Genomic DNA, 16,651 nt, shown 5'->3' with positions numbered 1-16,651 from the left:
GTGTGGTGCTATCAGCTTTATGACGTAATTTGAAAGAAGAGAGATGATTGCTAAGACGTTTCTTAAAATTTATTGTACATCCTAAATAGGTTCTGGCTGGACCAATTTCCGGAAGAAATACCAAAAAGGATCAGTAAAGAATTCATTGACAGGCTTCTTTCAGTTTCCGTCTACCAAATCCACTCACAAGGCTTTGGTTGGCCTGAGGCTATAGAAGAAGACACTTGCCCAAGAAAGCTACTTACCACACAACCACTCCTGCGCCTAATATGTTTATTAATATTTTATTTGTGTTGATATATATATATATATATATGTGTGTGTGTGTGTGTGTCTGCATAGCACTTGTAAACACATAAATATTTCCCTGTATGTAATTGTTTAATTGTTATGTCTCATGATATTTTGTACTCTGAGTATGTACACAAATTTATATTTGTTATAAATGAATGTTATTGAAGTGCTGTGTTTATATTCTTCTTCCTCAGATGTGTGTTTTGTGAAGACGAAGTGGCCACAGAGAAGTTTCTTCCGTGTAAACATCTTTTGTTATGTAAGAAATGCTCTATCCGAAAGATACCTAAATGATGCCCTATGTGTGGACAGAATATAACAGGCAAAAATAGTTTGGGTAAGAATACTGTATGATCTGTCTGTTTGTCTCATGGGCTTTATGGTGTGGAATATTGTATTTCATGTTGTTGTGTAGATCCAGCAGACTTTTGGTAAAATATGTTCCAGGTGTCTTTGTGATACCATATCTCCCACTTCACCCACTAAACTTTGTCCAATTAGAAAACTTTGTCACGCTTCAAGATGGTTACTTTCTGCAACATAAGAATAAATAATAAAGGATACTGAATTAAAAATGGTGACTAAATATCAATAAATCAATAAATCTCAGTAAATGCCTACGTTTTACTGTTGATTATGAGTGATTAGAGTGATTAATGATTTACCAATAGCTCTGGAAGTTTGTAATTAAAAACAACTACACTTAATTGAATATCAGAGTGAGCCTTTATAAAGTAGGAGATTCAATAAGAAAATCTCAACTGAGGGTTTAGAGACCAACATTAGAGAGGGGACATCAAAAGGGTGGGAAACTTTGATTGATGTATAGATTAGTATTCCTGAGTATCAGTTCTTCTGAACCGTTTCAAATATTTTCACAGCAATAATGTGTGGATGACAAGTTTTATGTCGTTAATGAGGTTTTGTGTGAATGTAGTATGTTAATTTAGGACACGAGATATCACTTCCTGTTAGACCTGATGTCACTTTCTGTTCGACCTGCTTTATTCAGGAGGATAAATGACATTGAAATATTTTCAAATATTTCTCCACATCTGATTACATTCTGGAGAACTGTGATATGGGTAATTAAAATTTAAGATTACTAGTAGTAACCAATAACAAAGAGAGCAGGTGTATATATATATATAATATTAGAAAAAATCACCTTTTATCAATTCAAAATGAATAATTGAATTACACCATCTATTTTAATTTCAACTTTTCTATTATATGTAATTTTCTAGATGGTGTAATTTAATTATTCATTTTGAATTGATAAAAGGTGGTTCTTTTCTAATATTTTATATATATATTATATTGTGTGGAATTTGATTTAGTATTTCTAAATTGATTTCTTTTTCCTTGTAAGTTTGGTTTTATTCCCTCAAATAATAAGTATATATATATATATATATATATATATATATATATATATATATATATATTATATATATATATATATGTGTGTGTGTGTGTGTATATATAATATATATATATATATATGTGCGTGTGTGTGTATATATATATAATATATATATATATGTGTATGTGTGTATATATATATATATATATATATATATATATATATATATATATATATATATATATATATATATCCATCTTGAAGTTGTGTGTCGTGGTCGAGGCTGGATCTTCGATTCACAACTTGGTTGACATTGGAATTAAGCAGAATATGAGACGAATGTTGATTAGAGATGTCTAGAGGTGAAATGACAATGTTTTTGTCGCAGATTTAGCACAAATATATGAAAAACAATACAAAACTAAGAACTAAGAGTAAAACATATCAGGTGATAATTAAATGAGATAATTACAGCGTTGTTAGAATTGTTGGATGCCTTAAGAGACAGAGGTTTGGTAAGTTTAGTCTATTCCTTTGTGGGCTTAAATATTGAAACATTACTCGCTGTAGAAATTATGAAAATGTTGTCCAAAAGTCTCTTGGTCACCAGTTGACGAATACTCCCTCATAACAATAAAATATAGATCATAAATAAGGAGAAAGAAACTTTACTACAAAGTCTTAAATTTGGAAATATATTTTTCAGTTGGTCGGCATTCATCGAAGAGGGAAGTCCAGATGTTGGCAGACTCAGTTGGTAAGTATAAAATAACTAATTATGTTAGTCAACATTACTTCATAAGGCGTATAGGGGTGGTTTCCCGTTTTCTGTGTGAAAAGTCTGGCTGTATCCGAAAAAATATATATTATGAAACAAAAATAAACACAAAATTTATTGTTTTGGCTGTTATTGTTCTACGAAGAGTTGCATTTTTGTAAATTCGCGCTGGTATATTGCGGTCAATTTGAAAGGCCTTGCAAAGATCACTCACTGTTTCATTTGCGACCCCATCTTTAATTTGCTGGTAGCGTAGAAGTATTGCCAGTTTAACTCTCTCACTAATTTGTTCACCTAGCCTGCGAGCCATCTAAAATTAATAACGATTCTTCTAATTTCACGTGTAAACATGTGTTGAATAGAACTCACTGAATAAATCTTAATTAACTGTGTTGTCAATTGTATGCACCTGACATATGCTAACGTGAAAATATTCGCTGATGACACTAAGCTCCAGCAAATCGTCAATGAAGAAGCAGACCGAACTCAACTCCAGTCTGATCTATATGCTGTGAGTCAATGGGCAGACAGAAACAAAATGCAACTGAATGAGGGAAAATTTGAGCTGATGCATTTTGGAAGAAATTCCTCACTAAAACAACCATACTCTCTTCCTTCAGGGGAAACGCTCACAGCCTCTAACAGTATCAGAGACCTGGGTGTAATTGTTGATGACGATCTCAGTTGGAGTGCACACATCAACAAGAAGGTCGATATAGCTCGTAGGATGAGTTCCTGGATCTTAAGAACTTTCCGGTCCAGAGAACAAGGTGTCATCATACCACTTTTTTCCTCCTTTGTACGGCCACACCTTGAATACTGCTGCCCACTGTGGTCTCCTCACACAAGACAAAACATCTCCAGAATTGAGTCACCCCAGAGGGCTCTCACTAAACAAATTGAAGGCATGGCTGCTCTCGATTATTGGGATCGCCTTAAAGCATTGAAACTTTACTCCCTCCAGCGTCGCCGTGAGCGGTACATCATTTGTACGATGTGGAAAATATACCGCCAACTTTGCCCAAACGACCTAAACATTAGCTTCAAGATTCATCCAAGACTTGGACCACGGGCTATACGTCCCCTGCCAAATTCAAGATCACAACATACACGTACACTGCAACATAATTTCTTTTCCTCAACAGGCCCTGCCCTATTTAACATTGTCCCGAGGGAGATCAAAGAGGAAAAGGATCCCATCAACTTCAAACAGAGTCTGGATAGATTCCTTCAAAGAATACCAGATAAGCCACCCATAATTGGATACAACTCACCCAACAAGAACTCACTACTTGAACAAAACTGGATACAACTCACCCAACAAGAACTCACTACTTGAATATAACTTGACTTAAACAGGATTCGAATAATCCTATCAGGTGGTGCTATTAAGTTAGACATGGCCTGGACCAATCTCTGGTCGAAACATATCTAAGTTTTATCTAAGTTTTATATATATATATGAATGCATATATATATATATATGTATGTATGTATGTATATATATATATATATATGTATATATATATATATATATATATATATATATGTATGTATGTATGTATGTATATATATATATATATATATATGTATATATATATATATATATATATATATATATGACCTCACACCCCAAGTCTTGATGACATACTCAAATTCGGTATGTGACACCTTAATTGTATACATAAGACAACATAATATAGTCATATGCAATACATATTGCCCACCGGATGCCCCAAATCACATAGGCAAGTTTGAAGTTTGCCTCACAAGAATTAAAGAAATCCTCATGAATCTGGAACACCACGTGACCATATTTCTTATGGGTGATTTCAACTTCCCCAACGTCAAATGGCCCGAAGGTCACATACTCTCAGGAATGAATCATTGCAAGCAAGTACAGGTGGAGTCCCTGCTCAGCCTCACTAATGCCTTATTCATGGAGCAAGTTGTACTCAAGCCAACTAGGGCGAATAACATTCTGGATCTCTGCTTCACGAACAATATGGACATCATTCATGATGTGAAAGTGACACCGACATCAGTTTCGGATCACAACATAATAGAGCTGTCTATGTTTGGGCCGAAAGTAACCAGAGACATACAGCCTAAAGGAAGCACCCGAAATCTCTCCAATCTGAACTTCCACAAAGCAGATTGGAAATCGATCCAAAAAGAGATCCTCAGAGAGGTCTGGCCGGAATGTCTCTCCACACCAGACATTGACATGAAACTAGAATGTTTCATGTCTTCTGTGCAAGCCGTATGCCAGAAATATGTCCCAGAGCACAAGGCCAAAACAAATAGGAGCAAGATTCCAAGAGACAGGAAGATCCTCATGAGACGACGGACGAAGGTTGCAAATCGTCTCAACCAACATCCCAAAAGTAGCGAAACATCCCGCCTAAAAACAACACTGATAGAGATGGAAAAAAGGCTGCAACAATCCTATGTGAATCCTATATATATATATATATATAGGCTGCAACAATCCTATGTGAAGGAGAAAGCAGACAAAGAAGCCTGGGTTATAAAAATATTAAATCAAACCCAAAGGCCTTCTTTCATTACGCGAAAGAAACAGTCTCAGTGCACTACAAGATAGGACCCCTCCTCCAAAAGGTTGGCTCCCTCACAGACAGTCCAACTATGATCAGTGAGATGCTGAATGACCAGTTCAAAAGTGTCTTTACCACCCCATTGGAACACAGACAAGTGAACGAACCAGTGGACTTCTTTGCCGCCTCCCCTATAACCAGTGAGGCGGTTACAATAGAATGTATTGACATTAGCGAAAAAGATGTCCTACTAGCCATAGATGAAGTGGACAAAACTCAGCTGCTGGTCCAGACGGTTTCCCAGCAATCCTCCTCAAAGCGTGTAAACATGCCCTGGCAAAACCCCTCAAGATTCTCTGCCAGAGCTTTCTTACAAATAGCAAACTGCCAAGCAAACTGAAGGAGGGAATAATATACCCAATACATAAAGGGGGAAGTAGAGCAGATGCCAAAAACTGTAGGCCTATCTCTCTGACTTCACACATCAGCAAAGTCATGGAAAGGATAGTCAGAGGGAAACTAATCGCATTCCTTGAGGAAAATAACTTGCTGAGTAATACCCAGCATGGTTTTCGACCAGGTAGGAGCTGCCTGACCCAGCTCTTACAGCATTATGACTGGGTGTTGAGGCAGTTACTCAACAAATCAAATGTGGATATTTATCTACCTTAATTTTGCAAAAGCTTTTGACAAGGTTGATCATGGTATGATATGCTACAAACTACGTGACCTCGGCATAGCTGGAAAACTTGGACTGTGGTATCATGACTTCCTGAAAGATAGGAGCAAGGCAGTAGTGGCTAATGGAGCCACCTCTATGAACACACAAATAGTGAGCGGTGTTCCACAGGGCACTGTCTTGGGACCACTGCTTTTTATAGTGGCCCTCTCAGATATGCCCTCAAATGCCTGGATAGCCACTCTGGCCAGCTATGCAGACGATACGAAAGTCTCGCAGAAAATACACAACCCCAGCGATGTTGCACACCTGCAGCAGGAGTTGGGCTCAATCTACAGATGGGCTGAAGATAATAATATGCAGTTTAATGCTGAAAAATTCCAGGCTCTGCGCTACCAGCATCCAAAATTGAATATTAAACTTACAGGATACACCGGTCCACAGGGAATTTCAATCCCAGAGCCTAAGTCTGTGAGGGACCGTGGTATCGACATGAGTGATGATACCTCTTTCCAAGTGCACATTACCAGGATGGCGACAAAGTGCAGACGACTGGCTGGATGGATCCTAAGAACATTCAGAACCAGAGATAAGGAAACCATGATGGTCCTCTGGTGGACATTTGTCCTCAGCCGCCTGGATTACTGCTCAGTGCTATGGTCACCCACCAGTGTAAAATTAACAGCAGACCTTGAAGCAATCCAGAAAAGATTCACAAAGAAGATCGTCTCTTTGCAACAGCTCAGCTACTGGGAAAGGTTGAAACAGCTAAGACTTTTACTCCCTGGAGAGATGACGGGAGAGGTATGCAGTAATATATGTTTGGAAGTTCCTGGAAGGAATTGTGCCAAATTTTGGCATTGTAAGCTACACCAATGCTAGAACGGGACGACACTGCATAGTGCCAAAGATCCCAGCAATGCCATCACGCTTCAGGACCAGCTTCTGCAACAGCCTGGGTTTCAAGGGCCCACAGCTTTTTAATATTCTCCCAAAGAGTCTGAGGAACTTGCACAAAGTAGATGTAGCGGTTTTTAAATCAAAGCTGGACATATTCCTGTCAAGAGTCCCAGATGAACCTACCTCACGGCAAGAGGTGCAAATGAGAGTAGCTGTATCAAACTCCATTCTTCACCAAGTGCCACATATTAGACGAGGTTCGTCGAAACAACAGTGTAGCACAAAACGGCGGTGCATCAGCATGGCCGCAGCTCTGAGCTGAAACTAGAAAAAAAAAATATATATATATATATTTGACCAAATGACTGATACCACGTTCCATTCATTTGTGAGGTTAGATGTAAAGTCATCGTATTTTAAGATATTACTGAAAATTCATAACATCGAGTCTAGCATGGTTTGTAAAATGGATAAATTAGAAAATACAATAGAGTTGATATTATCTTTTAGAACAGGGAACTAAAAAATCTTTTGTTTTTCGTGTAAGTTGAAGATGAAGATTTTGTTTCTTTTTCCTCTTAATTTCCTGACTAAGTTTTCCGATAGATTATTCTTGTTGTTGCTGTTGCTGCTAGTTATCCAGATATTTGTAGCAACATGTTGCCAGCGGCGAGCTGGCAGAAACGTTAGCACGCCGGGCGAAATGCTTAGCGGTATTTTTTCTGCCGCTACGTTCTGAGTTCAAATTCCTCCGAGGTCGACTTTGCCTTTCATCCTTTCGGGGTCGATTAAATAAGTACCAGTTACGCACTGGGGTCGATATAATCGACTTAATCCGTTTGTCTGTCCTTGTTTGTCCTCTGTGTGTTTAGCCCATTGTGCGTAGTAAAGAAATAGGTAAGTAGTTTGCTTACGAACCACATGGTTCCGGGTTCAGTCCCACTGCGTGGCACCTTGGGCAAGTGTCTTCTACTATAGCCTCGGGCCGACCAAAGCCTTGTGAGTGGATTTGGTAGACGGAAACTGGAAGAAGCCCGTCGTATATATGTATATATATATATGTGTGTGTGTGTGTCTGTGTGTGTGTGTGTGTGTGTGTGTGTGTTTGTGTGTCTGTGTTTGTCCACCAACATCGCTTGACAACCGATGCTGGTGTGTTTATGTCCCCGTAACTTAGCGGTTCGGCAAAAGAGACCGATAGAATAAGTACTAGGCTTACAAATAAGCTCCGGGGTCGATTTGCTCAACTAAAGGCGGTGCTGCAGCATGGCCACAGTCAAATAACTGAAACAAGTAAAAGAGTATTATTGATAAAGACCGAAGATTCAGGAACCTTTGTCTATTTTGTTGTCAATCTAAATTTGGTGCTGTTAATGTGACCGCGATCGAAAGCATAAAAATGATGACCAAAAGAATATGGGTCACCAGTTGACCATTGATGATAGAAATATCTCACAATAATAAAATATACATTATTAATAATAAATACTATTAAATGTAAAACTTGGAAATATTTTTTTCAGTGTCTCAAATGTTTGAGGACAAGGGTGTACAAACTGATCCCTTGTCATTGCAGTCTACATCCCAGCAAGGTGGTGAGTATAAAATAACAGTTCCTAATTGATTTCTATAAGGTTTGCTTCACCTGGGAATATTGTACTTGAAAGAATAACTGAAAACAGCTTTCTTCTTTCCAATGGATAGATTAAGCTGTATAATGCTTTTATTAAAGCTGTTTATTTACTGAAAGGTAAATCGATATCTTTGTTGTTGGTAATAATGTTTAAATTAGAAGACTCAGTAGAGTTAATTTTGTCTTTTGATCAAGAAACTAATGATGTTGTTTAAGCGTAAACAGGTGAGTTAATTATGGTTTTGTTTGTTTCACATTTTTATTGTTTATTGAAGAATTGTTATTGTTGTTTTTTAAGCAGATGTCTTTCATAAGTTGGTAGAATTACAATGAAAGCGATGACATAAAAATACCATATAATAGATCTGACCTCTGACCTAGATATAAGCAACAAAAGGCAAAACCAAGAGAAAAACAGTGTTGTCAAGTGACGACCACCCTATCACTGATAGTAAATCTATCATTTTATCTACTAAAAAAGACTTTGGTTTCATTCTTGGACAACCATTGTCACACACACACACACTCTCTCTCTCTCTCTTTCTCTCTATCACCCTTTCTTCAAGATAAATACTTTTTGCAAGATATAATGCATTAAATGATGTCCTCATAATTTATCATCTGATTTTTCAAGCTGCCATGCATTGGATGTGTCGTCAGTGTCTAAATCAGTTTTTATTCAGAGTTACCACCCACCCACATTGGTTGAGGAACATGTCTCACTTAAACATTCCAACTTTTCTAAGGTGGTATGCTCCCCCTAACACCAGTCACTTTATAGATTGTCCTGGGTGCAATTTATTGTGCCTAAAGCTATAGAAAGTTTGTAATGTCTACAAGAATATTAAACGCTCTCCTTTAACTTATACAAAGAAATATCAGATGCTTCGAAAGACGAAAGAGAAAAATGATTGGTGAGTAGCTCCTTAAGAAGCTTTACAGGTTACTAGGAGGCTGTTTGCAGATGCTAAGGGCGGCAGGTAGAAATGTACTGAAAATGAGCTGAACAAGCATATAGGTAATATCTACAATGACCGTAAAGCGGGATCAACTGTTCCCACTTGTGCATGGTTTGAAACACCCAGAAAACTAAGGATCAAATATTTCAGCTTGGTGATTTCAGTAAGAAAGAAGTAAATTGTTTTATGAAGAGGGCAAGTATGAAGAGTAAAACAGGGGGTGATGGTGTGCCATACAATGTGTACAAGTATTGTACACAGTTATGGTATAAGCTTTTCCGCCTACGTTGAGAGCTGGAGTATAAAGGGGGTCTGGTTAATGACTGGTGCAAGGCAGAATGAGTTTACTTACCAAACAAAGCTGATCCAAAACCGATCGTCCAGTTTGATCGACATTCTTTTATCTAGAATGTAAATGGCAAAGATTTACATGGGTGTGCTTACCAAGAGATCAGAATTATATCTACAAAATAATGGCTGAGAGAAAGTGTCCAGAAGGTTGGCATCTCCGGAACCCTTATAAGTAGAACATGGATTTTCTGTCTGGGATGCGATAGAAGACACAAAGGAAAATTAAAAGGGATTTGAATGCCTTAAGGCTTGAGTTGGTTTTTGGCCTTCTATCATGCAGTAGATGTCTCCAATCAATTGATGATGGACGCAATGAACTTCTTTTATATATGGGAGAAGAGTAAGGATCTGATGAAGAGCTGCTATAACAATTTCAATATGCAGTTTGTGACAAAATATTTCACAAAAGATTGTCAACATCTTGAAATCGTAATTGCTGTAGATTGCACAAAATAATTTTATTTGTGCCTGTTATGGAGACGTTCCTTTGATCAGCAGATTGATCAAGAGAGATGATTCAAGAGAAATCACCTATGAAGGTACCCATGGATGACATGAAAATACCATATAATAGATTTGGCACAGACATAAGAAACAAAAGATAAAACTAAGGAAACAACAGTTTCTTCAATTGATAAATAAACGAGATAATTGCTACGTTACTTGATAATGAATGTAGGATGTCTTAATAGAGAGAAGTCTAGGAAGGTTAGTCTGTTTGGTTATGGACGTAAATATTGAGCTATTCCATGGGACCACGAAAGAAGTATAAAAATAATGACCAAAACCATAGTGGTCACCAGCTGACCATTGATGATAGGAATGTCTTACAGTAATAAAATAAAAACCAATTAACAGAGACAGAGGAATTATACTATGACGTGTAAAATTTGGAAATATTTATTTCAGAGTCTGTAAACCTGGGTGAGAAACATCTTCATAGTGTAGCAAAGAAGTGAGGGAATAAATGGCAGCAAGTTGGTAAGTAAAAAAATACTTGATTTCTATAAATTTTGCCATCATTTGAACTTTTGTTTGTTAGAATGACAGAGAACAGGTTCCATTCCTTATTTCCTATTAAATGGTTAGCGAAAGATATTACTGAAATTTCATTGAGGTTGGTGAAATAAATAAATTAGAAGATTCACAAGAGTTAATAGTGTCGTTTGGAACAGGTAACTAAATTATATTATTGTTTACAGGTAAACAGGTGAGTTAATGTCAATGTTTCTGTTTGTTTACATTTCTACTAAATTTACTGATAGATTGTTGTTGTTGTTGTTATTTAGGCAGTTAGACTAAGTTGTTTACTTTTATAATATGTGATGTGTAGCAAGCAATATTGAATTGTTTGTTTGTGTGATTGAAATCATTCCTAGTATCGCGCCCATTTCTGTTTTAATTGATCCAGGTGTACCAAATATCACTGGTATTAGACATTTCAATCTTCGCTTTCCAGATATTTGTAAATGTTGATACTTATTAATTATTAGGCGAGCTGGCAGAGTGGTTAGCACGCCGGGCGAAATGCGTGGCCGTATTTCGTCTGCAGTTACGTTCTGAGTTCAAATTCCGCCGAGGTCGACTTTGCCTTTCATCCTATCGGGGTCGATAAATTAAGTACCAATTACGCACTGGGGTCGATGTAATCGACTTAATCCGTTTGTCTGTCCTTGTTTGTCCCCTCTGTGTTTAGCCCCTTGTGGGTAGTAAAGAAATAGGTATTTCGTCTGCCGCTACGTTCTGAGTTCAAATTCCGCCGAGGTCGACTTTGCCTTTCATCCTTTCGGGGTCGATAAATTAAATACCAGTTGTGTACTGGGGTCGATCTAATGGACTGCCCCCCCCCCAAAAAAAAGTAGAGTAGAAAAGAATTATTAAATAGTGATGGAAGAACAAGCATCACAGATGACTATTTGAGGCATTGACCATGAGATGTTATCAAACGTCGGAAATTGAGAGTAACGTTACTCGACAGGGTGTCTAAGTTGGAGATTTGGGTGTCTCTCCAGGTCAAACGGCTGCTTCTCTGCATTGAGGAGTCAGAACTCCAGTAATACAGAAACGTGATTAGAATGTCACAAAAATGAATCGCAAAACGGCTTCATCAAGCTGAGCCAAGTGACAGGAGACCCCTAGGGGTAGATCGAGACTAGATTGTTGGATAAGATCCATAGTTTCAATTGGTCATCTTTGAGAATGGATTCAGAAAAGCTTCTGATAGGACCCGACGAAGGAGATTCCTAAAGACTCTACCCCAGCAACCCTTCTGTGAATAAAGGACAGAAAAAATGGATGGATGGATCAAATCGTGTAACTGTTGGTCTCTATTGATTCTTTAGGTTCTCATACACTATTACCCTGCTGTTTACCAAACATTTTCTCGTGTAACTTTCAGTTAATTCTTTTTCAAAATGTTTTCTCCATTTCCAGCCTTTATTTCAAAATGTTTATTTTTGTCAACATCTTTAGAAATAGAGACCAATGTCTTCTATTTTCCCTGTTTCTTAAGTATTTCTCATTCCTCTAATCACATAATTTCTTTGTTATATTCATAACAACCTATCGGTAATATTGTTGCAATTATGTTTGCTTTGTATCTTTTGCAGGAAGGGAATTAAGAATCAAACAAGTGGACCTGGATGTTATCAAATACAATTACTCTAATGATGTTGTAGAACAGAGTTTCCAGATGTTGTATAAATGGTTTACAAGTTGCGATCCACCGAAACGTACGCTTGGAACTTTAAAGGATGCTCTTAATAAAACGGAGTGTTTCGATGCACATCTGTCATTAGACGTAAATTGAATTTCTGTAGAAAACGGTGCTATCGTCTTGATTCTACCTTCGACAAACAGAGACCTATGTTCAAATGCTTTCCACCCAGGACCATCCTGTTTTTTTTCCTAAGCATAGACAACCCATAACCACATTATATAATGTGTCCTTCTTTAAGTTGTGAATCGAGTAGGATTCGTCTGTTTGAAGCTGTTTGACAATTTCAGGAGAGTGCAAAGTAAAAATCGCAAGTGTAAAAAATGCGAATTTTTTAGGTATTTGACGAAAATTGAATCAGTGATATGGAGAAATGTTCGCTATTTATATAGGTATTGCATTATAAGCACTTCGATATATTATTTACATTAAATCATATTTGGAAATCTTCACAGAATGAGCAGTAATACAAATTTTATTTAACAAAATCTCCCTATATATAAAGCTAAAGTTGTCTGTGTATGGCAGGTTTGGTAGGCTTCAACTAATACTATCTCCTCCGAGACCCTGCGGCGCTAGTTGACCAAAATTGAGAGCATGATAGAAGAGGGCTTGCTCAAATTCAAATCAGACCATGTTAGCACCAAAAATTATTTACATCAAAATGTGCTTTTTTTCTATGAAAATCCCTATCTTTTACGATTTTTTGACTGCTGTGTCGCCATTTTTCGGTGTATTTCAACCAGGAAAATGTTCACTTAAAGAGAATAACAAACTACATAATGCAAAACTTTTACTTTTCAAAAATTCCAATTCTAAAGGGTCGAAACAAATCTGAGCAACGCCGGGCTATACTGCTAGTAATAAATAAATTTAAACTACAAAGGGATGTAATAAGAGTTATTACCCTTGCTCAGAATCCGTTCTCTCCTCCCATCTTTATATATTCAACAGATGACTCCGCCTATTACCTCATACCCTTCCTCTACCTGTAGATATTGTTATCGTTCGCCTACTCTCTTTGTGGCTCTCTCTCTCTCACTTTCTCTTTTCTTTTTCCTTTTCTCCTTTATTCTCTTTTTCCTTTTCTCTCTCTCTTACCCCCCTCTCCCATTTACTCACGTCATACTTTATATCTTTCTTCCACCCCCTCTCTCTCACTCTCTCTCTCTCTCTCTCGCCTACAAAACTTATCAATCGATTTCTCCCTCTTTGTCACTTTTCTCTCGGCACCTCATTATGTATTCAGTTTAACTACTCCGCCTCCCTTAATATATCGCTTACCTCATCCTCTCCCTCACTTGCTTAAAAAATCTCTCTCTGTCTCTCCCTCTTTCATTCTATCTATCTTTCTTTCTTTATTTCTTTCTTTCTATCTTTCTTTCTTTCTCTCCGCCCATACATTAATATATCCCTCCCCTTCCTTAGATTTCCCTCTCCCTATCTCCTCCCACCTCATTATATATTACCCTTTCCCCTCTGCTTCTCTTAAAATAAATTATATTTTCAGATTTACCTTAAAATGTCTCCTAAGCTTATGTTGATTAGAATCAACTTAATTATTAACTAATGAACTGCCTTGTAGTTCATAATTGAGGAAATTAAATACTCCAGGCATTGAAGGGGAATTTAAGAAGCATTTGCTAAAAGATTTAGTTCATAAATTATTTTACATGCTAGAAATAACAGCCAAATGCCTTTTTTTCATGCAAAATTAATAGGTCTTTAACAGACATTTCCAAAACATTTTCCCAAAGGTGGTCAGTCATAATGCACGAAATAGAAACCAACTGACTTCGAATTCCTTATGTTTATCCTTCATTTCTCTCTCTCTCTCTCTCTCTCTCTCTATATAATATATATATATATATATATATATATATATATAGAGAGAGAGAGAGAGAGAGAGAGGGAGAGAGAGAGAGAGATGAAGGATAAACATAAACAATATATATATTGTTGTTGACCCCGTTCGGTCACGACACTGACCATGAGATTGCACCTAGAAAGTTACCCTCCTAGTCACAAGTCTGGGCAAGGTGGTTTATGGAAGACCAGCAGTCGGCCAAGCATACCGGCCTCCCCTCTCCACGCCACCGGTGTTAACCAAGGGAAAGGCAAAGGGGCCGATACAGCTTGGCACCTGTGACGTCGCAACTCATTTCTACAGCTGAGTGAACTGGAGCAACGTGAAATAAAGTGTCTTGCTCAAGAACACAACACGCAGCCCGGTCCGAGATTCGAGCTCACAACCTCACGATCGTAAGATCGACGCTCTAACCATATATACATATTGTTACGGAATCACCCGCCGTCGCCGCTCGCCCGAACGGGCAAGTTCGCCACGGAACCCGAAGAGGAGAGATACAACGACAACAACAGCAGCACAGAGAGATACCGAGAGGCAACCGAGAGAGACACAAAACGACAAGGCAACAACTGGCTTACATTTAACACTAGTTTATGACAATCAATTGTTACACATCAAATACATTTAAAGGAAACAACAAATCAATACATCATACGGGTATGCCACAGATCAAAGCATTTAAACATGCAAGTAACAATATAACAGTCCGGAGACGACACAACAAGGTCAATATATCAGCATTTCAAAGGTACACGTCCGAAGACACAGTTCTTTTCCAAATCACTTCAACAGATAACGTTCACAGTTCTTTAAAGTCTTTTTCTACACATATCAACATAATTCTGAACATAAATACCACAACTCAATAATCGACACATCGACAAGTCCTTGACTCAATTCACATTGTTCATTTCACTGTCTCATTTCTTTTCACTGTCTCTTTACATCGTGACACGTATCAATACATAATCAAATACCTTAATTCCTAATTGAATAGCCAATGTCCCATCTTGCACTTCATCTCTCTCTGTACCGCTTATTCCTCTGTATATATCCCTTTCTGTCGCTACTAGCTCCAGCCTGCCAAGCTCTCGCATCCCAACTGCTTGCTCCTAAAATTCCAACTCCTTCCCCTGACTTCCAAAATTCGTCTGTCCTCTCTGACGACCGAATACCCACTGCCTCAAAACCTCACTTGCTCTGTCCTTCCCTTACCCTAATCTCCATCTGTCTCTACTGCTTATACCCTCTCTATCTGCTCTCAGATTCCCTACTCTATCTTTATTGCGCTGCTGCTGTCATCCTCTCTATCTGCTCTCAGATTCCTTACTCTATCTTTCTCCTACTTCACATCTCTCTGACCGCTAATCGACCGGCAAAGCCAAAGGTCCCTCCAAAAACCCATTACTCTTCCAGTAAACAAAGGACTTTAACTTTACACTGCAGACTTCCCGTCTCTAAGCCAAGCAAAGTAGGTCAAGAAGTACCGTGAACTGAACTATTCCCAACAATATATATGATTCATACATTCTTTCTTTCTTCTTTTTTCTTTATTTCCTTCCTTATCTTTTAAATTCTTTATTTCATTCTTCATTTTCTTTTTTCTTCCTATCTTTGTTTCTCTTTCATTATTTTCTTTCTTTCTTTCTTTCTTTCTTTCTTTCTTTCTTATTTCCTTCTTTCTTTCTCTCTTTCTTTCTTTCTTATTTCCTTCTTTCTTTCTTTCGTTCTTTCTTCCGTCCTTCCATGCTTCCTTCCTTATTCCTTCTTTCTACCTACCTTTCTTAATTTCATTCTATTTTCGTTCTTTTCTAATTTTCTTCTTTGTTTGTTTCTTCTTTCTTTATGTCATTCATTCTATTCTTTTCTTTCTTTCTTTCCTTATTTCTTTCTTTCTTTCTTCCTTTCTTTCTTTCCTTCTTTTTCTTTCCTTTTTTCCTTCTTTCTTTCTTTCTTTCCTTCTTTCTTTCTTCTTTTTTCTTCCTTCTTTCCTTCCTTCTTTCTTCCTTCCTCTTCTACTACATTTCTTAATTCATTCTATTTTCGTTCTTTTCTAATTTTCTTCTTTGTTTGTTTCTTCTTTCTTTATGTCATTCATTCTATTCTTTTCTTTCTTTCTTTCCTTATTTCTTTCTTTCTTTCTTCCTTTCTTTCTTTCCTTCTTTTTCTTTCCTTTTTTCCTTCTTTCTTTCTTTCTTTCCTTCTTTCTTTCTTTCTTTCTTTCTTCCTTCTTTCCTTCCTTCCTTTCTTCCTTCCTTCTTTCTACCTACATTTCTTACTTTCATTCTATTTTCGTTCTTTTCTAATTTTTTTCTTTGTTTGTTTCTTCTTTCTTTCTGTCATTCATTTTTTCCTTTTCTTTCTTTCCTTCGTTGTTTGTTTGTTTGTTTGTTTGTTTGTTTGTTTTCTTTCTGTCATTCATTCTTTCCTTTCTTTCTTTCCTTATTTCTTTCTTTCTTTCTTTCCTTCTTTTTCTTTCTTTCCTTCTTTTTCTTTCTTTCCTTCTTTCTTTCTTTCTTTCTTTCTTTCCTTCCTTCTTTCTTTCTT

General features: G+C 37.2%; 1 long non-coding RNA gene across 1 annotated transcript; it reads left to right on the top strand.

Annotated features, from left to right (window-relative positions):
* Positions 1-494: 494 nt before the first annotated feature.
* Positions 495-12,329, top strand: LOC118765018. Its single transcript, XR_005000859.1, has 5 exons — positions 495-631; positions 2,367-2,417; positions 8,099-8,170; positions 10,428-10,499; positions 12,128-12,329. It is a non-coding gene; the product is annotated as an uncharacterized LOC118765018 (long non-coding RNA).
* Positions 12,330-16,651: the final 4,322 nt, after the last annotated feature.

The sequence above is a fragment of the Octopus sinensis genome, linkage group LG10, assembly GCF_006345805.1.
Source record: "Octopus sinensis linkage group LG10, ASM634580v1, whole genome shotgun sequence".
In the NCBI taxonomy this organism is placed as follows: domain Eukaryota; kingdom Metazoa; phylum Mollusca; class Cephalopoda; order Octopoda; family Octopodidae; genus Octopus; species Octopus sinensis.
The sequence above is the reverse complement of the archived record's forward strand: the minus strand, read 5'-3'. Positions and strand labels throughout refer to the sequence as shown.